Here is a 22,778-nt window from a genome sequence, read left to right on the forward strand (position 1 = left end):
TGTAAAATGAGGGCTCTCCTAAGGGTACCAGAAACATCAAGGATCCAGAAATAGGTTAACGCCATCCTCACAGCCACCACAGCTCTAATTGCTATCTTATCATCTCACTTATCGCAGACCCTCCATGATGGCTCTTTTTATATCAGTTTGATGCAAGCTTGAGTCATCAAAGAGGAGAGAGCCTCGGTAAGAAAATGCTCCTTAATTTGTAATTGGTGCCGGAGGGTCCAGCCCATTGTGGGTGGTGCCACCCCATGTATGTTGGTTGTATAAGATGCCACCCCTTGGTTGTATAAAAAAGCAGGCTGAGCAGGCCATGGGCAAGCCAGTAGGCAGCTCTATGGCCTCTGCTTCAGTTCCTGCCTCCAGGTTCCTGCCTTGAGTGCCTGCCTTGACTTCCTCTGGTGAAATAAACCCTTTCCCCCACAAACTGCACAGCAGGAACCCTGATGGAGACTTTGACAATAATTTCTCTGCTCCTCCTCCTCCTTCCCCTCCTCCTTTTCCTCCTCCTCCTCCTCTTCTTCCTCTTCCTCCTATTCCTTCTCCTCTTCCTCCTTCTTGTCTCTTCCTCTTCCTCCTTTTCCTTCTCCTTTTCCTCCTTCTTGTCTCTTCCTCTTCCTCCTTTTCCTTCTCCTCTTCCTCCTCCTTGTCTCTTCCTCTTCCTCCTTTTCCTTCTCCTTTTCCTCCTTCTTGTCTCTTCCTCTTCCTCCTTTTCCTTCTCCTCTTCCTCCTCCTTGTCTCTTCCTCCTCCTCCTTTTTCTTCTCTTCCTCCTCCTCCTTGTCTCTTCCTCCTCCTCACCTCATCTTCTTCCTCTCTTCTTCCTTCTCTTCTCTTTCTCCTCCTCCTTCTCTTTCTCCTCTAGTTGCCTTTGTCTCTACCTCTGGTTTGTCTGGTAGCTATCACAGTTGCAATGAGACAGCAGCTTCCTCCTCTACAGGAGGAATCCTTAGACTGGTTCAAACATTCAAAATAATTTACCATATGCTATGCTTTTTACATTTAAAACCATTTAAGCATTTAAATTTTCTATGCTTAATGCCAAAAAACCTGTCGAGTGGATGGCTCCCTCTTCTAGCTCTGCCGTGCTCCAGACAGAGCCCGAGACAACCAAGGCTTATTATGTTCACTTGTTTATAAAAGAGTGGCTTAAAAATACTCTTTAAAGCAAAGGGAATGTTAATATTTAGATCCGTCTAAGGGAAAATAATAACAGTTTGTGATTTCCACCCTCCTCACTTTCAGGACAAACAATTTTAAGGGAGGATTTTATTTTGTAGCATAAATTGTTTTCTATATAACCCCAGAGATATGAATGATTAACCATGAGCTATAGAAAGATATCCACAGTGAGCAGCTTAGGAGAAATAGCTCATCTTGAGAGATATTTGGCCAAAGCACACGGGGGAAAGTCTTGAGGACAGAGGTTGTTAAAGAAAACAAGAAACACATATAAGGCTCATAAACAAGCATGCAGGTTTATTATCCACCATCATGGGTCCTGGATAATTATTTCTTGCACTAACATTTATATGCCACTGTGATTCTGATGTAACTTTAAGGACCTTAACCAACCACATAATATTTCCAACACAGATAATGAGCATTTTTCAGATAGCAAGTCACGGACATTTTAAAACTGTGCAATGTACAACCCTGAGTGTTATCACTCCCACTAGAAGTAACAGCATCTGATGGTCACCAGGCATGGAGGATGCACCAAACATGCTGGTCTAAATTCTTCAAGTTTAGTGAAACCTGTAACTGCCATACAGATCTCAGAAAATTTTATCACCACTTTGGAAGGTGTTTAAACTTAAGGAATCATGGATTTGAGCAGAAACCCATTAGAAATACCCTGTCAGAAAAGCCCTCAAATGTCACTAAACAAAGAACCCTGGAACGTCCCCAGCTCACTAAGGACTCAGCACACTGAGCTCCACTTCCCTATCCTGCTCCATGCATTTAGTCACTCTGGGTGTGTCAGGAGACAAATGCCAAACAGCCTCACCAGTTAAGTTCCATCTTTTTTTTTTTCAAAAACCATTTGTTAAGTAAGGTAGCTAGACTCCTGGCATGGCAGTCAGGATGCCTACTGAACAGTGGCTGTCACTCATGAGGACTGTTTGACACGCACCCCTTTGGAATTGTACAACTGGCGTGACATCCGTGGATGCTCTACATGTGGCTGGTGCTGGTTAATTTCAGCTGTAACTTCATTCAGTTAAGAAAGACTCAGAGTGTTAAGGAGGCACACCTCCTCATGAATCAGAACACCAGTGTGCTTCCAGCGTTATTTAACCAAGAGGGAAGATCCACTTACAGATGAGCAGTACCACTACATGGACCTGTTGGACAAAGGGAAAAGAAGGATTCCAACTAAGCTCTAGAACTCTGGTCTCTGTTTCTTGAACTGCATAGATAAGTGGTGTCTACAAGAACCAATGAAGCCAATGGTTGTGAATTGAAGCTCTGAAACCAGCAGCCAAATCTTTTAAGTTAAATTTCTCTGGTATTCTTTTCAAAGCAACATAAAACTTACCAACACACTGGCTTATTCACTTGTTTTGTTTTGTTCTTCTTTACTTTCTTGCCTCAAAGAATCTTGCCTTCCCAAGTTTCCCACAGAGGCCTTCATCAGCACCTCTTAGCCATATCCTCTCAAGAGCTCCCTGTCTTGATGTGCTTAGCAGAAACTTGTGTAGAGTCCAGTGTATGCACCAAGATGCAAAGATGCCTACAAGAAAGCCCTTGCTTTGCAGGGCAGTGGGGGAGTCTGTAACAACAGCACAGAGTAAACTATACCAAATACTTATTAGCACTGGGCTCAATTTATGTTCTGAAAAAAAAAAAAGAAACTTTAGACAAATTAAATTTAGCTGAGTTTAATTGAACAAATATGACTCCCTCAGAAACAAAACAGGCTTGAAGAAACTCCACTCTGCTGCATAGCCAGAAGGTATTTGTGTATAGCCTATGGAAATAAATTACAGTGGGACCCCAATGGCTACAAGGTGTAGTTTGCCTAATTTAAGCATGGAGGAGCTTTTGACTGCGATTAACTGAAGCTTGGCTCCTGTGAATGGCTGGCCCTTAACTACTGCTCCAAGTGTTAAACTTTCAGTACAGGCTTTTGCTAAGTTAGCTAAGCCAGATGGGACTTCCTTACATAAAGACCTGGGTGGAGGCATCATTGAGCTAATTTTCATTTAACATTTGTATTACATCATAGACCTATACTCAACGTCCTCCCACCTCTACACTGAACCCATTCTTTCCCTCCAGTTCAGCCCATATTCTGCCCTTCCTTTGGTAAAACACCCAGAATTCCTTGAGGCCTGTGGTGGTAACTCTAGGCCTAGGGATTACTGGTTTCAGAGAATCTACAACATCACAAGGAAGGAGAGCTGTGATTGGTTCCATAAGTAAATGTTGTACTTTAACATGCTTGACTCTTAACGTGCATGTTTCTCGAAAACATCCGTCACCTTACCCTTATATTCCACCTCCCCATCCTCCAAATGGACACCATCAACACTGTAATATTGCATTAGTTGAAATGCCACCTTGCCTATGACATTTCCCCTCATCCCCCCAAGTGTGTGCAAATCCTGCCTGTAGACCCTTTTAACCCCTATGCCCACAGCTTACTTTGAATCTCTTGTTTCTCAGCCTCCCTTGATGGATTTTAAGCTCCCTTGACTTTCTGTCTGCATCTCAGCATCCAGTGGACTGTCTTAACAAGTGCACAACAGTGTGCACACTGAAAATTTCACACCGATGTTCTGACACATTTTTTCTCAAGATGCCAAAAAAGGAGGTGTGTCTCTGCCCTGTGCCTCTCTCCTAACCTATCCTCTAGATTCATGCCAATCAGCATCTCTTGAGAACTACAAAGAAATCCGAAGTCACTCGCTGTAACCAAGATTTATTCTCCTGACAACTGCGTGTCCTTTTTTTCTACAATAATGACCTTTCAAACTATATGAGTTTAAATTTTACACAACTTGAATTTGAAATTTTAAATGATGTCAAGTTGTTTGACATCCCCTTGAGAGAGAGAGAGAGAGAGAGAGAAAGAGAGAGAGTCGTATTATTATTTGCATCTTCATACTTTACACTATAAAGCCTGGACCAATAAATATTTTCTGGAAACATTCAAATTGTTATTCTCTTTTAAGAAAGTATAACCTCACCCCAAGTTCAAGTTCTCACCTCCAATCTCAAAAGCAGGCTCCCTGCTTCCAGCTCTCATGAAAATTTCCCACTGATCTTGCTTTCAGCTTCTCCTCCCAGACTCAGTGGAGTGACTCTTGCCCTCCACTCGCTCTCCCCTCCCCACTCTGCACCTCCTCTCTCACCAACACTCAGAAGGAATTTGTTCATTCCGCTAACAACGCAAAGACACTTCAACTCAGCCAAGAGGTTGTGTTAGTTTATTTCATGACTTGGGAAAGAAAAATAAAACATGACATTTTCTTTATTAAACTACCACATTTTCCAGATAAAGAAAATATTTAAAATGACCCCTCCCCAATGTTAATGATATTCAGTTTTAAAAACATCCTTCATCCACATTTTAAAACCTTCTCAAGCATATGTAGATACACATATACACATGAACACACACACTCTCTTGGGAACATACTCAAGCATGTACACATAGGCACACAGAGCGATACAGATTCTTATCGGGCTCCCCCATTCCCATCCTGCTCCCAGATTTCCTTCCCACTGAACTTTATTGGAAGTATTGCCTGGTACCTTGGTGCAGCTTGTGACAACTAGAACCCAATCCTTAAGTATGTTGGTGCCCACCATTCCTGTTCTCATCCCAAGTATCTGACATACAATCTAGCTGCTCCTCCAAGGGAGCTTCTACTATTATGGGGTGGTGCCCAGTGACTCTGCTTTAACCTAGAAGGTTACTTTACACTGCTATGCCTGTGGTAACCTGAATTCAAAATGTACCCAGCCTTACATTCATTGTTACATCTTCTCTATAGCCAGCCATCAAGCAGGGAGGGTTGAGGGGAGGGTGTGGGTTCAGGAGAGTCAAGTAGCTGTTGGGTCTGGGTCATTTCTGAGCTAAATGCATCTTGTTGCATTTTTTGCTGAAATAAGAAAACTAACCCTTTGTTAAATTCCGAGTTGCTATGAACACTAAACAAGATGTCCCATGGGAAGCCAGCGGCCATGGAGACCTGGTGAGCTGCTCTACTGCTTCCTCAAGGGCAGAGCCGTACTGTGCTCTACTCCTGGGTGCTCCTGTTTCTGGGATTCTGGATATAAGTGGCAACACTTCCCCAAAGATCCAGAATGAACAATGAGCTGGAAATGTGATCTTAGTTGGCAAGGAAGTGTGGCAGATCTCTAACCATTCAGGAGCTACGTGCTGCTAGAACTGAAGCAGAAAGTGAGCTAGGGAGAACAATCAGACAGGCCACGACACTGGATCATTTTCATTCTTTGCACGCCCATTTGATGACACACGTATATAAAAAAAAAATATGTCTAACACCTTCAGTAAGGGCTGCCCTGAGTCTTGCAAGGACATGCAATAAAAAGATGTTTCCCTCGGCCTTTTTGAGAGACCAAGGTCTTACTTTAATACATGGAATCAGAAGGCAGGGATTTGCCCTAGGTCCGAGGTAACTCTAACCCATCAACATTGAACCCCAACACTGTCATCTACAGAGTTCATGCCAGAGGTCCATACAGCCAAGCGGCAAAAACAAATCCTCTTATGCTCCCAGTTTATAACTTTGCACTAGGTTCGTTTGGTAATTCTTTTGGCAACATGTGGCCTACAAATGAAGGCTTTATATATCTGATGGGCAGTGCAATAAAAAATGTATTATCTTTATTTATTTTGTTAGTCTCTGTATACATAGAGAAAGCATCACTTAGCTAAGCCATGGGTATTGGCCATCCATTTCCCTCTTCGAATCAAACACTTGCATTTGAGTCTCACCAGCTACACAATGGCTGTGAGGTAAGTAAATATTTCCGATGGGCACAATTCCTTTTGATTATTATCACTAAATTGAAAGAGGTGCCATCTATACACAGCAGTGGCTTCAGTGGAAAACACACTATTTCTCTTCTACTTATGAACTGGGCCAACAAACCTATGGAAAGGCACAGCTATGCTAGGCTTGGTGCACATCTGGTCCAAACCTCACAATGGATTGATTCACTGCTGCATCTGAAACACCCTCAGAACTGTCATAGATACATTTTTACACATTTCTAACAAGATGTTTTCTTGGAAACGAAATAGACAGGTATATCTGTCAGTTCCATTTCTGCAAAGGAAACAGAAATAGGTTTGGCTCCGACGTCTGCACCGTCTCTGGAGCAGAACAGCTATCACTCAAGCAGGGCATTAACCAAAGATGTCAGAAGCTCAGCGCTTACTTCCAAAGAGCAGACCCACTAGACAGAGAGCTCAAAAGGAGTGTGTGTGTGTGTGTGTGTGTGTGTGTGTGTGTGTGTCCCTCTCCCCTCCCCCAGTGTAGCCATTTACGACACTTGCTTAAACGCTATGTACCAGGGTCTTGTTCAAGCCATCTATCTCCAAGCACTAAAGCACTGAAGTCCCTAGAAAATGAAATCTTTTGATCTTAACAAATTTTTAAGCAGGATTTTACTAAGTTTCTTTAAAAATCAAATGGCAATTAAAATCACTGCAAGCTTCACCTAATCCTTATTGGAATCTGTAATGAGATTAACAAGATAAGCAATGGGCCTCAAGACCCAAACTCCACAAACTAAGCTGCCAGAATGTCTCTGCTAACCCAAGTGAAGCCATTCACTGACTCAATGATGCTTGGCCTGACTTTTAGCATTTTTTTTTTTCCTCTGCAAACCCAAGACTCCTTTAAGGGCTCAGCACACAGAGCTTTTAAGTGACTATTCCGTCCCTCTCCCTTTCCTGCCCCAGCCCCTCCCCTCAGCCACACAGAGTGACACCTTTCCTGATAACCCATTCAATCCCTTTCCTTTGTGCTGCTGGCAAGAAGCATACAAGAGCAAAGATTACTGGATCTTTCCTGTGGTTCACAAACAGAACAGACATAGACGCCTTCTGACTCATTGTGCTACCCTGGGTGAATTTGCCTGGTGGATGAGTAAGGAGCTTTGCTTCAGATCAGTGAGGAATTTTTAGCAAAACTTTCCCCACCCTCTCTCCTTCCCTGAAGAAGGCAATACACTTGCTGACATGGGGCGAAGCATCATACCATACACCTACACCAACACCCCCCTCTTGAATAATATAAAATAAATGGATTCTGGAAAAATGGTTAAGACAACTTTAGTGCTTGGAGATAGATGGCTTGAAGAAGACCCTGGTGCATGTCTATGTTAATGAACAAAAGAAAGGAAAAGCAAAAAGCAAACGGATTGGGGCCCACAATAGGAAGTGACCTCAGGCTCTGTTCCTCTGAGTCAGATGAAGAGAACTTCATTGATGAAGACGTGTATGGCTGACATGAAATTCACGAGCAAGAAGAAAAATAAAATGAAAAGCAGAGAACTTTGGGACCGCTGGGGGAGTTCAGTCCCAGGAAAGCAAGCTAGGTCTGCAAACACATCATGTTCAGCCTGCTGGGGCCAGGCCCATAAACCACCAGCACAGGTGTGTTTGGAAGAGAACACCTAACAGCAGCTGAAATAACCAAAAACAAGGTGGTAAATGGCTTCCCTGGGCCAATACAAGGGACAAATTGGCAAGGTATAGATTGTTCCACAACTGTACTCTCTCCAACTCTGAGAGTTCTGCATCTCTCCCAAGGTGCCCTGGAAAAGGCACAGCGGAAAGGTTGAGGCTTTTAAATTTTATATGGTTTCTAAAGGCATCTTAATTTTTAACAAAAAGTCCTTAATGTTCTGGATAAAAGACCAAGGTACTTAAGAGATTCTTTTTTTATAATGCCAAAGTCTTTGTGTAAGGCATGAATATATATTTTAAAAGACCCAGCCTGGCAAGTACTGAGAGTACTGTAACACGTACCATGTTTCCCTCCTGTTTCCTGCACAGGATGATACTGTGGTGAAGGCAAGCTCATCATCCTCTGCACTGGCTTTGCTGCATTTAAAACTGAAGGGTTTGAGGAGCAATGTTACACTGTGGTCATTTCCAACAACCTTCACCACTGAAACTTGTCCATCCAGCCCATGTCACGCTGGTCTCTGACACCTTCTGTGAGTCCTGAGCATAGGAAGGGAAATGTGTCTCAAGCACCTTTCTGGGGATAAAGGCTGTATGCAGTTGGCGCTCACAGCTAACAAGATAGCCTTTCCATAGTGCAGACTAGAGTGCTTGAAAGTCTCTTGTTCACTTAACACTTTGTAATTTACAAAGTGCCTTGTTTGAGACTCTGAGAAGTCCTGTGAATCTCCAAAAGTCTGTGGCTTGGTGCCAGGGCAGTCATCACAGACTTTCTGCAGCCAGGTTCAGACTGGAACACAAGTGTCCAGGGTGACAGGGCAGTGTTCAATGATCTAATGTTATCTGGTGGAATTGACCTTGACTTAAACTCAACATGGATTCAGAGGCATCTCTCAAAGATAGATTAGTGGTATATTCAAAGAACAGGCCCAGATCATCCTCAGGACCAGAAAGCAATGAGAGTGCCACGTGATCCAGAAGAAAAACTGGGAGGGAAGAAATGCTGTAAGGGACAAATATTTGAAAAGAATAATTATGTCTCTTGTGTTATAAGCAGTGGAGGAATTGCTAAAAGTTTAGACTCTCATGTAGGACAAATGTGTTCAGAAAATGAAGCAATCGACTGAATCTTATTAAGAGAAAAAGTCAGGGAGAGAAATGATAAGATTCCTCCGTCAAAAAATAGTGCGGACCTGAGCTGGGGCTGCAGCTCAGTTGGTAGACTATCTGCCTACCTTACACAAAGCTCTGGTTCAACCTCCAGTATCACTTAAACCACGTGCAGTGGTGCATGTCAGTAATCCCAATGGTCTCAGCACTCTAGAGGTAGGGCTGATTTGATCAGAAGTTCAAGGTCATCTTCAAGTACATAGCAACCTAGGGTGCATTAGACCCTGTCAGAAAAAAAAAAAAAAAGAAGGGAGAGACAGAGGGAGAGAGGGTGGGGGAGACGGAGACAGAGACAGACAGAGACACAGAGAGACAGAGTTTGTTTTGCACAATTCAGTTGAAGCAGCAGGACGCCCTTGCACTGAGCATACTGTCTGTGAAAGCAGTTTCTTTTAGCTTCTTTAATTAATGAATTAAGTTTTGAAACATCTGAATTCTAATTTGAGTTTTATTTAAAGGGCTAAAAAGTCAACACTATTCTGTGAGTGCAGACAGTATATAACAAACTCAAGATAGAAAACCAAACAAGAAAGTGGCGGCATTCCACTTATTTACACAAGAGCAACCTGACTCAGTTTCTAAGCAAACATGTCGGTCTATAATTTAGCCCTTTTACATCATGTATAGAGAGGGGAAAGTAACAGTACCTGCCGTGGGCTGTTGTAAAGATTAGATGAGTCACTGTGTATTACTTGGCACAGTGGCCAACATAACAAATGATAAATAAGTGTTAGCTATTCTTCCAATAAGTGCCACGGTTTCTATAAATCATAGAAAGTGATTCTCGAGCATACGGGTGCAAGCAGTTTCCAGTCTATGAAATTCGATCCTCCTTAACTTTCCTTGGCAGGAATCTTGACTAGCAAAAGTTATTGATCCAGGTAGCAAGGTCTACACACTCCATGTCTGTTTCCACTCACTGAAACTTCCAGAGGGTAATTGCTTCAGGCTGAAATTGCCCATGCTTGGTCTCTACCCAACGGAAACACGCTTTGAAAGATGGAAGCAGATTCCATATTTCTGCCTAGAGCTGAGGAAGAAATCATCTAACTTTTTTTCTCTCAAGTCATGTATTTTAGCTGAACTCTGTTTTAAAAGATCACTAATGCTCTCCACTCAGGCTTCTGAACCCTGAGAACAGAAAAAGTGGGATCGTCTGCTTTGCCGGTGAGCCAGACAATCGTTTTGCAGCACCTGTTCTTGTTGTTTTGTTTTTTGTCTTTAAAATCTTTTCTTTTTAGCCTTACCAAGTAGCCCTAAGTTGAAACTTTATTCTTCAGGTCCCATTTTTTTTTCAACTAATGTTCCCTTAGATTTTAATAGTTTCTGCTCTGATTTTTCTCTCATTTACTTTTATAGCATAGGTGTGGCTCTAATATGCTGATAAATTATTTTTGAAAAGTGCTTTAACACATGTTAAATGCCACATTCTGTCTATCTACCCACTGGACTTATGTAGCTCTGGCCCCCATATACATGATACCAAGCCATTCACATCCAGAGTTTGGAAACATCACGGTTGTAATGAGCAAGATGGGAAGAGCCATCGGTGTAATCGGTCAGCTCCTGCCTAGCGCTCACAATCACAATGGGCAATGATCAGCTCAAACCAGCACATGGCTGACCACATACGTGACTCCTCAGGGTCATTTTTTAGAATAGTTACAACATTGCTTTTCCCCAAATGAAATTCTCTTCTCTCTTTGTCCTTATCACCACCAGGGACTGTTGTTGGAGCAGTGATTGAAGGTCCTCAAATTCATAATCACTCAGAGCTCAGGTGGTTTAGACCTGTTTGGTGACGTTCAATGAGTCAGAAAAAAAAAAAAAAGTGATTCTGTACTAAGACTTTATGATCCATGTCCTCTGCCATGATCCGTAAACAGAAGAACTGCTGATTCTTATCTCAATTAGGAAACACTTGGCTTGAAGGAAAGGATGGAGGAGGTGGCATTAATCCGAGAAGGTGGTTCTCAAGTACCTCCTTCCCCTTGGTTCTACATCAGAGCAGCCACCTGGGCTTTCCAAGGCCACTGGGGTCGAGGAAGGATACAGAAATAATGGTATAAAAAGTCTATATTCTATTTAGGTTCTATTCCACAAATCATAAGCTCTAGTCAGCATGAAGCCTCTTAAAAGACCGAGTCATCCGCTTTCCCTGCGTCCCCAGAGAATCCATGCAAGAGAGAAAAACAAAGTTGTGGTGGGAACACCATAGGGGACCTGATGACTATCTGTGCAATGAAAACAAAGAAGATGTGAGAGAAAGAAGGGAGAGGAGGAAGAGAAGGAATCAACTGTGCCCCCTTGGTGTCCACCTTACTAGGACAAGGAACAAGCCAGCCAAACCTGCCTGCCACCCAGCCCTTGTGTTCCTTTAATTCTCCACGTTGCATCCACTCAGGCATCCCTATTTTGATCTATCCAAGGCTTCTTTCTAAACAAGGAGAGAGTCCATAGGCAACTGTCTGATCTATAGGCATAGTTTATTGTCTAATGGCTGCTGGTAACTGGTTTAGTCTGCCCTAGCTATCTATCACTGCAAAATACCACAGACAGAGTGGTGTCAACCACAGGGATTCCTTTCCTCACAGATCAAGAGGTTGAGAAGCTCAAGGTCTAAGGACAATTTGATTCTGGTTCGATGGATTGAAGAAAGCCATCTTCTCACTAAGTATTCAGTTGTCTTTCCTTGGTCCATGGTGCAAAGACTGAAAAGTACCCCTCTATCCTTCCTACAAGGCCTCAACCCTGCTTTAAGAGCCCCCAAATTCAGTCCCTAATCTAACCCGATCACCTTCCACAGGTTTCTCCTCTAGATATGATCTCATGGGAGTCAGAGATTTGACATATGAAGTTAGGGAGTTACGTAAGCTTGAACCAGTCCTTAACACCACCTTCAAATTCAGAGTCTCTTGCAGAGGATAATACCTGCTACCCCTCTCCCCAGGTTGTCATCTTGTACAAGTATTCCTTCAGAGCTTCTACTTCAGTTTCTGCCTCCGGGTACCTGTCTTGATTTCCTACCTTGAGTTCCTTCAATTATGGACTGTGATGTGGAAGTGCAAGCAAAATAACTCCCCCAAGATGTTTAGGTCGTGTTTTATCACAGCAATAAAAGCTAACTAGGACGTATGCTTTATGGAATTTGGTGTGTCAGAGTTTGGTGCATAGATGATTAGGATTGTAATGTCTTCTTGTTTAATTGTCCCCTTGATCTGGATAATGTATCTTTCTTTACCTATTCTGATTAATTTTACTTTGAAGTCTATTCTGACAAATATTATGATAGTGACAGTTGTTTGCTTCTTGTTCCTGTTTCTTTAGAATTTGTTTTTGATGGTTCTTATCCTTAAATGTAAAATGAGATTCTTAAGAGAAAGATGAATTTTGTTTTTTTGATCCACTCAACTAACCTGAATGTTTTAATTGGAGAGTGAAGCCATTAATATTTAGAGTTATTATTGAAGGGTATGTGTTGACTGACACTTTTTTGTTTGCATTCTTAGACATATCTTGTATTTCAATAATTGTAGCTTTATTTGTTTTCTTTGTATAGTCTCTTGGCTATGCGTATCCCTCTCCTTAGTCTGAAGTAATTGCTTCCCTTATTCTCTGTGAGTCTGGTTTACTGGACATAAATTCTTTTAGCCTGTTTATATCATAGAAAGTTTTTCTTTCTCCCTAAATGGCATAGAGTCTCTCTGGGTATAATGGTCTATGTTGGCATCTGTGCTGTCTTAGATCTTGAGGTACATTGCTCCAGGCTCTTCTAGCTCTGAAGTTTTCCTTGAGAAGCCAGCTGTGTTAGATGAATTTCTCTTTCTATGAGACTTGTGATTTTTCTCTCTCAGTTTCTACTCCCCTCACTTTGTGCTGTATAATTAATGTTTAAACTGTGATATACTGTGAGAATTTTCTTTTCTGGTCTTGCGTATTTAGTGTTCTGTGTGTTTCTTGCATCTATATGGGTGTGTCTTTCCTTAATTTAAGGAGGGTTTTTCTATGATTATTCTTTTAGGATCGGGTCTATGTCATTGACTTGGAGTCCTTCTCCTTCTATGCCTGTTATTCAGAGATTTGATCTACTCATGCTGTCCCATAATTCCTGCATATTTTTACATCTGTTTTCCAGATTCTTTGCTTGTGTGATCCAGTTCCTATACTTTATCTTCAAGTCCTGTTATTTTTCTCTTCTACTTGATCCATTCTACTTTTAAAACTTTTCCTTCAGTATTCTAGTTGGGTTACTGAGTTTTCCAATTCCATCTTCATTTTAGCTTGATTTTCTTCAATATTTCTCTCTTTATTAAATCCAGCTTTTAAATCCTGAACTGCCTTGGTCATTTCCCTTAGCCATATGACCCACCTATACCACTCCTTAGCATGTGCCCAAAGTACTCAACATCCCATCCCACAAACAGTTATCAGCTATTGTTATTGTTGCATTCACCACAGGAGAAATGGGAACAACCTAGATGTCCTTCAACTAATTAGTAGGTAACAAGAAATACGGTACTGTGGGGATTTGAATAAGTATGGCCCCACAGACGCATATATTTGAATGTTTGCTCATCAGAGAGAAGCATTACTTGGAAGGAGCTGGGAAGGAAGCTGGGAAGCATACTTGGAAGGAAGTATGGCACTGTGGGTGGGCTTTAAGTGTCAAAAGTCTAAGCCAGACCCAGAGACTCTCTCTTTTCCTGTTGCCTGTAGAAGCAGATGTGGAACTCTCAGCTTCTCCGGCACCATGTCTGTTTGCATGCTGCCATGTTCCCAGCCACGATGACAATGGACTAAGCTGAAACTGTAAGCAAGCACCAAATGGAATTCTTTTCAAGTATAAATCAAAATGAGATCACAAGCTTTGCAGAAAAATGCATGGAAATAGAAATTTTTATACTAAATGAGGTAGCCCAGACCTGGAAAGACAAACATCACATGCCCTCTCTTGTTCATGGATCATAGCTCTGAATCATTAGGTGTGATTATATAACCTGTAGTAGCCCCAAAAACCAGGGGGGTAATAAGGGACTATGGGGTGATCAGAGGTCTAGAGAGATGGGAAGTAAATCAGAGATGCTGTGAAGGAAAAAAATAAGAAAAAGGGGAAAGGGACTTAAGTGGAACATGACAATGTTATTGGAAACCAAGTTGATTCCTTAATGAACTACAGACAGTGCTGCAATCAATACTGATATGCAAGTATCTAATATATTGATTTATTTGGAATGGTATAGTTTGGCCATGTACTAGATTAGGTTTTGGTTTTTTGAGGACCCTCTAATATCCATAGGAACTGGAATACATCACTAGGGATGATTTTTTCATAGTTCCATTCATTGGAACCTGGGAATTCCATGGTTTTCGGTAACAATTGAGTAATACTCCACTGTGTAAAAGTACCACATTTTTCTTATCCATTCATTTGTTGATGCACACTATGAATAAAGCAGCAATGAACATGGTTGAAAGCAAGTGTCTCTGTAGTAGGATATCGAGTCCTTTGCGTATATGTCTAAGAGTAGTGTCTTAGTTAGGGTTTCCACTTCTGTGAAGAGACACCATGACTAAGGCAACTCTTATAAAGGACAAAATTTAATTGGGGCTGACTTACAGGTTCTGAGGTTCAGTCCATTATAGTCAAGGTGGGAGCATGGCAGCATCCAAGCAGGTATGGTACAGGAAGAGCTGAGAGTTCTACATCTTGTTCCAAAGGCAAACAAAAGAAGACTGGCTTCTAGGAAGCTAGGAGGAGGGTCTCCATGTCCACACTCACCATGACACGTTTCCTTCAAAAAGGCCACACCTTCAAATAGTGCCACTCCCAGGCCCAAGCATATTCAAACCACCAGAAGTGGTATAGCTAGATCTTAAGGTAGATCTATTCCTAACTTCCTGAGGAACCATCAGACCAATTCCATAATAGCTGTAAAACCTTGCATTCCCACCAGCAATGGATAAGTGTTCCATTTAACTCACACCCTCACCACCATGGGCTGTCATTTGTTTTATTAATCTCGACTATTCTGACTGGCATAAGATGAAATTTCAAAGTAGTTTTGATTTTCATTTCTCTGAAAGCTAATGATATGGAATATTTCTTGTTTGTAAGTGTTTCTCAGTTATTTGAGTTTCATCTTTTGAGAATTCTATTTAGATCTGTACCCCATTTTTTAATTGAGTTGTTTTCTTGATGTCCACTTTTTTTAGTTCTTATATATTTTATATATTTTGGATATTAGCTCTCTGCTAGTTGAATGATTGATAAAGACCTTTTCCCATTCTGTGGGATGTCACTTTGTCCGAATGATGATATCTTTTGCCAAACAAAAGTTTTTCAGTTTTGTAAGGTCCCATGTATTCATTGTTCTTAGTGCCTGTGCTATCAGTGTTCTGTTCAGAAAGTCATCTCCTTTGCCAATGAGTTCAAGACTATTCACCACTTTCTCTTCTATCCTATTGAATGTATAGGATTCAAAGACCTTTGTGTTGAGACTTTTGACCCATTTGGAGTTGAGTTTTCCTCAGGGTAACTAGGGCTGGGGAGCTGGCTCTGAGAAAAAGGCACTGTCCACTCTTGCAGAAGACCCGAGTTTGGTTCCTAATACCCACATACAAATGGCTCACAGCCATTTGTAACTCTAGTTCAGAGGTATTCAATACCCTCTTTTAGCTTTCAATAGCACCTATACTCATGTGTGCAAACACACACACACACACACACACACACACACACACTCATAATTAAACATTTAAAATAAATCTTAAAAAATAAATAGGGATTAGGGGTGATGGCTCAGCAGTTAAAAACACTTGCTACTCTTGCAGAGGACCCAGGTTCATATCCCAGCACCACCCACAGGGTAGCGCACTCTATAACTCCACTTCTAGGAGTCCAGTGCCCTCTTCTGGTCTCTGCAGATACTACAAAAACCTGGTACATAGACATGCATGGTGGCAAAACAACCATACATATGGAATAACAGATAAATCTTAATTCCACCACTCAGGAGGCAGAGGCAGAAGGATCTCTCTGAGTTCAAAGCCAGCCAGGACTACAGAGTGAGATTCAGCCTCAAAAGCAAAACTAGGAAAAAAGAAAAAGAAAGAACTGTCTCAAGCAGAGAAGCATGCCTACCTGGCTCCAGGCCTGGCTCCAGGGACTCCTCACACACCACCAGCACCAACATGGCCAAGAGGACAGGAGAGGTGAAGAGGAGACACACTGAGTGCAGCCACCTTCCATAGCACTGAAGTAGAGCCAGGTCACCATGAGGGACACCTCATTGGGTGAGGGGTAAGAAAACCAGGCACATGGCTAGACCCCTTCCCAGACACCCCTCTCCAGGGCACAGACAACCCCTCAGGAACTGGTTTTGGTGCTTGGAGTTTAAACTTGGGAAGTACAATCAGGTGATCTTAGGAGTCTGGTGTTTAGTTGGAGGTGACCTAATGACCTTTGGCCAACCAGAAATCATGGTTGCCTGCACCTAGCGGAGATGGGGCAGGGAAAAGCTCATGCAGAGGTAGCATTTGAATGCTATGGAAAAGTCGGAAGCCATGTCCCCTCATGCCCTGCCTCACCCCTTAGGGGAACTGTGTGGTGATACACACTTGTCAGTCAAGCATTCAGGAGGGTAGTCCGGGGTTCAAGACCAGGCTGGCCTGCATACCGCTGACTCTAGGGCAGAATTATGAGACAGTGGATGATCCCACAGACAGCAACTTAGAGGGAGAGGGAAACCCAGGCCTGAGTCCCATTCGCCAGCCTGCTGAGTCCCAAAAAGAAGGCCAGAGTAAGCATGCATCATAACACAACAATGTTGATCTCCTGTGCTGGGCTCAGAACAAAAGAGTGGGCCTTTGTGGAGAGATACACACCAATAGAGTACATGGCAAACTCCACAGAGTACACAGCAAAGTTCACGGAGAACATGGCAAAGTGCATGAGCCATTCATATTCCACAAAGAATTGTAAGACTGAAGGGGCAGGAGATTAACTGCAGGTTCATCTGACCCAAAGCCTCCCTGGGTAGGATGACTCTGGCAACTAGAGAGAGAAGTTGGGACTGAGTTGGAAGTTACCTGGCCATCCACAGCAATGAGGGGACAGGTTTCCAGCTGGACAGGGGGCATCTTGAGGCACCTGTAATAGCTTCTCATCATGAAGGCTACTTGGTCACCTGAGCACTGGGATGGTGAGGCCAAGTTAAGCAATCTCCTCTGGCCCTCCCAGAGAACTCGAAAGATGCTGGCTTGGAAAATACTCTCAATCATATTACATATGGGGGCAGCTTAGACACAGGGCCAGCTCAAAGCAAGTAGCAAAAAAAACACAAGCCACCTGTGCTCACTGAAAGTGAAATGGCAGGCCATATCCCCCAGTCTGGAACCCTTGAACAGGAGGGCATAGCCCTGCCTGGGCTCTGTGGAGTCACAGTGGGGATCACTCACTACTCTTCCCCACTTCTGGGCCTTAGCTTCCCAGCCAGCACCAGTTTTCCCTCCAATGGGTGTGCATGCCAGAACACACTGAGGGTGAAGAAACTTCAGGAAAGCTTGGCCAGAGCCTGAGGCAAAGAACCTGAATCTGGTTTTGAGGATGATCTTTTTGATGTAGTCTTGGATTCTGTTTGCAAGTATTTTATTTAAAATTTTGCATCTATGTTTACAATGGAAATTGGTCTATAATTCTCTTTGTTGGGTTTTATATGGTTTGGGTATCAGGGTAATCATAGTCTCATAAAAAGAATTGGGCAATGTTGCTTCTGTTTCTAGTTTGTGGAATAATTTGAAGAGTATCAGTGTTAAGTCTTCTTTGAAAGTTTTGTAGAATTCTGTGCTAAAACCATTTGATCTCGAGCTTTTTTTGTTGGTTGACTTTTAATTGCTGCTTCTATTTTACTAGGTCTGTTTAAATTGCTTATCTGTTCTTGATTTAACTTTGGTAGGTGGTACATATTGAGAAAATTATCCATTTCTTTTATATTTTCCAATTTGGTGGAGTACAGGTTTTTAAAGTATGTCCTTATGATTACCTGGATTTTCTCAGTGTCTGTTGTCATGTCCTTCTTTTTATCTCTAATTTTGTTAATTTTGATCTTCTTCTCTGCCTTTTAGTTAATTTTCAAATGACTTTGTCAATCTTTGTGTTTCTCAAATAACCAACTCTTTGTTTCACTGATTCATTATATTATTTGTTTGTTTGTTTCTATTTTATTGATTTTAGCACTGAGTTTGATTATTTATTGCCATCTACTTCTGGGTGCAATTTCTTCTTTTTGTTCTAGAGCTTTCGGGTATGCTGTGAAGTTGATAGTATGAGATGACTCCAGTTTATATCTGTTTGTTTGATGTAGACACTTGGTGCTATCAACTTGCCTCTTAAAACAATTTTCATTGAGTCCCGTAAATTTTGGTATGTTTTATTTTCATTTTTATTCAATCATAGGAAGTCTTTAATTACTTAATTTCTGTCTTGACCTACTTTTCACTCAGTAGTGAGTTGTTCAGTTTCCATGAGTTTGTAAGCTTTCTGTTGTTTCTATTGTTATTGATATCCAGCTTTAATCCATGTTGGCCAGGTAAAATTCAGGGTGTTATTTCAATTTCCTTGTATTTGTTGAGACTTGCATTGTTTCTGAGAATGTGGCCAATTTTGAAGAAAGTTCCATAAGGTGCAGAAAAGAAGGTACATTCTTTGGGTTGTAGGTGAAATGTTCTGCAAATGCCCGTTAAGTCTATTTGGATTGTGAGATCTGTTAGCACCAGCATTTCTCTGTTTAGTTTTTGTCTGGTTGATTTGTCCGTTGGTGAGAGTATTGAGGTCACCCACTATCAGTGTGTGAGGGTCAATGTGTGATTTAAGTTATAGTAGTGTTTCTTTTATGAACTGGGGTGCCCTTGTGTTTGCTGCATAGATGTTAAGAATTGCAGTGTCCTCTTGGTGGATGTTTTCTTTGATGAATATTAAGTGTCCTTCCCTCTCTTGATTACTTTTGGGTTGAAGTCTATTTTGTCAGATATTAAAATGGCTAAACTGGTTTGTTGTTTAGGCCCATTCTCTTTGAATGTCTTTTTACATCCCTTTATCCTAAGGTGATGTCTATCCTTTATGTTAAGATGTATTTCTTGGATGCAGAGAATGGATAGATCCTGTTTTTACATCTATTCTGTTAGTCTGTGTCTGTTTATTGGGAAACTTACAACATTGATGTTGAGAGTTATCAATGAGAAATGTTTTTTGATTCCTGTTATTTTGTTGTGTGTCTCCACCCCCACTTTGATTGCTGGTCTGAGATTATTTATTCCTGTGTTTTCTTGGGTGTGGCTAACCTCTTCTAGCTGAAGTTCTCCTGTAGAACCGTCTATGGGGCCGGATTTGTAGACAGATATTGCTTACATTTTGTTTTATCATAGAATGTCTTTTTGACTCCATCTATTGTGATTTAAGGTTTTGTGGGATATAGGAGTCTGGGCTGGAATCATATATTTATAATATATATTATATATAATATATATATAATATATCATCTGTCAGGCCCTTTTGTCTTTTAGGGTCTCCATTGAGAAGTCAGATGTTATTCTAATAAGTCTGTCTTTATATGTTACTTGGCCTTTTCCCCTTGCAGCTTTTAATTCTTTGTTCTGTAGGTTTAGTGTTTTCATTATTATGTGCTGAGGGGAATTTCTTCTCTGCCCCAGTCTGTTTTGTGTTCTGTATGCTTCTAGTGCATTGATAGGCAGATCCTAGGTTAGATTAGGGCAATTTTCTTCCATGATTTTATTAAAAATATTTTCTGTGCCTTTGACATAGGTTTCTTCTCATTCTTCTATTCCTATTGTTCCTACATTTGATCTTTTCATAATGTCCTAGATTTCTTGGATGTGCCTGGAATTTTATTATTTTCTTTGGCAACGGTATCCATTTCTTCTATCTGTCTTTGATGCCTGGGATTTTCTCTTTTATATTTTGTATTTTGATGATGAGACTTGCCTCTGATGTTCCCATTCAAATTCCTAAATTTTTCATTTCCATGTTCCCCTCACTTTGGGTTTTCTTTATTGATTCTATTTCCACTTTCAGATCTGAACTGTTTTATTCTATTCCTTCCATTGCTTGCTTGTGTTTTATAAATTTATTTAAGGAATTTATTTATTTCCCCTTTAAGAGTTTCTATCATATTCACAAAGGCTATTTTAATGTCCTCATCTTGTGTTTCAACTATGTTGTACTTCTCAAAGCCCGCTGTAGTAGGATTGCTGGACTCTAGTGGAGACATGTTATCTTGGCTGTTATTGGTTGTGTTTTTACTCTAGCATCTAGGCATCTGGTTTGGGGATGATTGTAATTCTTGATACTGATAGCTGTTCTTGTATTTGCTGGATGGGTGTTTTGTTCCTTAGCTTGTGTTGCCTTCTTGGCTCTAAGTGGTGGATATGTGTTGTCTGGTAGGGAATTCATTTGTGATCCTATCAGGTATGGCCACTGGAAGTTCCGGGTAGAAAGTGTTTTTAGGTGTTGGGAGCTGACACTTAGGAATGAGGATGTGAGGAAAGGGCTGAGGAGTCCACAACATGGAGGAAAGCAGGTGTCGCACCAGGATCCACTTAGTCCCCTGGTAATGGGGGTAGAGAGTGAGGATAGGTCACAACTGGCAGTCTACTACAGAGCTGGGAATGTGACTGGGGTGATGGATTTGGAGAAAATGGGGAAGAGTGAAGTTCTGTAGTTAGCCTACATGCTTCTCTGGCTGGCATGCCTCATGGGTTCCCAGGGAATCTCAATTTGACTTTTAAGAAAATTGGTAAAACAGATAGCTAAACTGATCGTAAAAACAGAACTTATATTACAGACATCATAAAAATAGGATCTAAGCACCCCACAGACTTACAGTCACAGAATGGACTGACTAATTTGCCTGCTAGTTCTCTAACATTAGGAGCCCAGCACATCTTGTCCATAGTCCTAGCTAATTATTCCCAAGTTCTTCTGGCAAGAGTATGCCCTTCTAAGGAAAAGCACTCAACTCCAAAGAGCACAGAATTAGGGGACAGGAAGTGTTAATCCACAGATTTGAGGATAAAGACTACCCATTGACCAAAATCATGGCCAAATTAAGGCAAGATTTATTAGTGTACACATCAGAGACAAATTGACTGCTCTAAGACGGGGTTCATGAGATCACCCAAGCCAAGCTCCCATGTCCTTTATACAGGGCAAAACCATAATAAGTATGATGGTTAAAGAAGTGAAATGAAGCAGTTAGGAAAGTCCTTCTTTGAACAATGGGTACCAAACATTTCCAACAATGGCTACAAAACATTTTCAAGGAACTGATGGCTCAGAGGGCTTGGTTTATAGTTGAGCTTTTGGGCCAATCTCCAGGACACAAAAATTTAAGTTTTACAGTAAACAGAAACTTAACTTAGTTATAGACTCAAAATGGTTCCTAGAAAAAAGCAGAATTGGGCTGGTTCTTCAGAAGGTCCAAACCCACAATGGGTCACTGGAGATGAGAGTAAGTGGGCTCTTTTTCTTCTTCCTGTGGGTCATCAGTTAGCACACTGAATATATATAGAACTTTCTGGTTGTGAATCTTTGAGTAGAGGAATATTACCAATGACAAAACTTTTCCAACATCTTGCCATAAAACATTGAGCTGTCTTCCCTCCTAATCATGCCAGACCCCCAACCTTAAAGCTGGCCTTTTGGTTAAACTACTTACACTCTTGATTTCAATGTTCCTTAAGTGTTAGTTTGGGCTTGATTAGTTCTGGCCAAGGACTGTGGGTATGTAGATCTAAGCTGAGGTAACTTAAGAGCCCTTAGAGATCATGTACTGCACACCGGATGCTACTCCACACATCACATAATGGTATGTCCAGTTCACCATCACTGTGCTAAAACTGCCAAAATTTAGGCTTGTGGGTGGTAACAGATGCTGATTGAATTTGGTTAATACAACTGTTCTGTAAGTACCCACAAACTAATACAAGAACATTTTAAGACCCTGTTTATAAGTATTTTTGAACTTAATAAAAGATTGTCCAGCCAAGAATTTATGCATTACTATGGTGGTTTTAATGAAAAAGAGCCCCATAGACTAATAGGGAGTGGTATTACTGGAGGTGTGGCCTTGCTGGAGGAAGTCTGTCACTAAGGGTAAGCTTTGAGGTTTCAGAAGCTCAAGCCAGGCCCAGTGTCACTATCTGTTCCTACTGCCTGCCACTCCAGATGTAGAACTCTCAGTTCTTCTCCAGTACCATGTCTCTCTGCATGAAGCCATTCTTTGTCACCATGCTGATAGTGAGCTAAACTTATGAACTGTAGGCCAATCTTAATTAAATATTTTTCTTTATGAGAGGTGCCATTGTCATGGCATCTCTTCACAGCAATAGAAACCCAAACTTAGATAGTTACTATGTACTTAGAAATATCCTGAGTGTTTTGTTACTCAGGGCTCATTGCATCACCAACTAGGTAAAGGTTAAGATATTTACATAACATGTTGAATTAGTTTCATTGAGTTCTTACTTATGGGATGGTCAAGGTTGCCAAGATACAATGTGGGTGGCAAGTGTTACATATTGAAGTTCCTCTCCTAGCTGGCTTTCTCCTTTCTAGACTTACTCTAACAAAGGGACAGTGCCTGGTATCCTCTGTATGAGCAAGAGTCTTGCTTACATTCTTTTTGTAGCCAGGAATATACATGCTGCAGCCACAATGCATGTTACATGAGCTCTTCAGTTATCTGAGCCTTGATTTAATTTCTGAGCAAATTCTGCAGCCAGGACCACTGCTCCCTTCTTTAGTGCTTGACTTGGTTCCTAAGCTTTTTCCTTTGGATTAATATTTTATTATCTTATTCTTAGAAGTTCTTTATTTTCCTCTTCATTTTTTTAGTAAAACATATCAACAAAAATAAA

This window comes from Arvicanthis niloticus, chromosome 3 (genome assembly GCF_011762505.2).
Source record: "Arvicanthis niloticus isolate mArvNil1 chromosome 3, mArvNil1.pat.X, whole genome shotgun sequence".
Lineage (NCBI taxonomy): Eukaryota > Metazoa > Chordata > Mammalia > Rodentia > Muridae > Arvicanthis > Arvicanthis niloticus.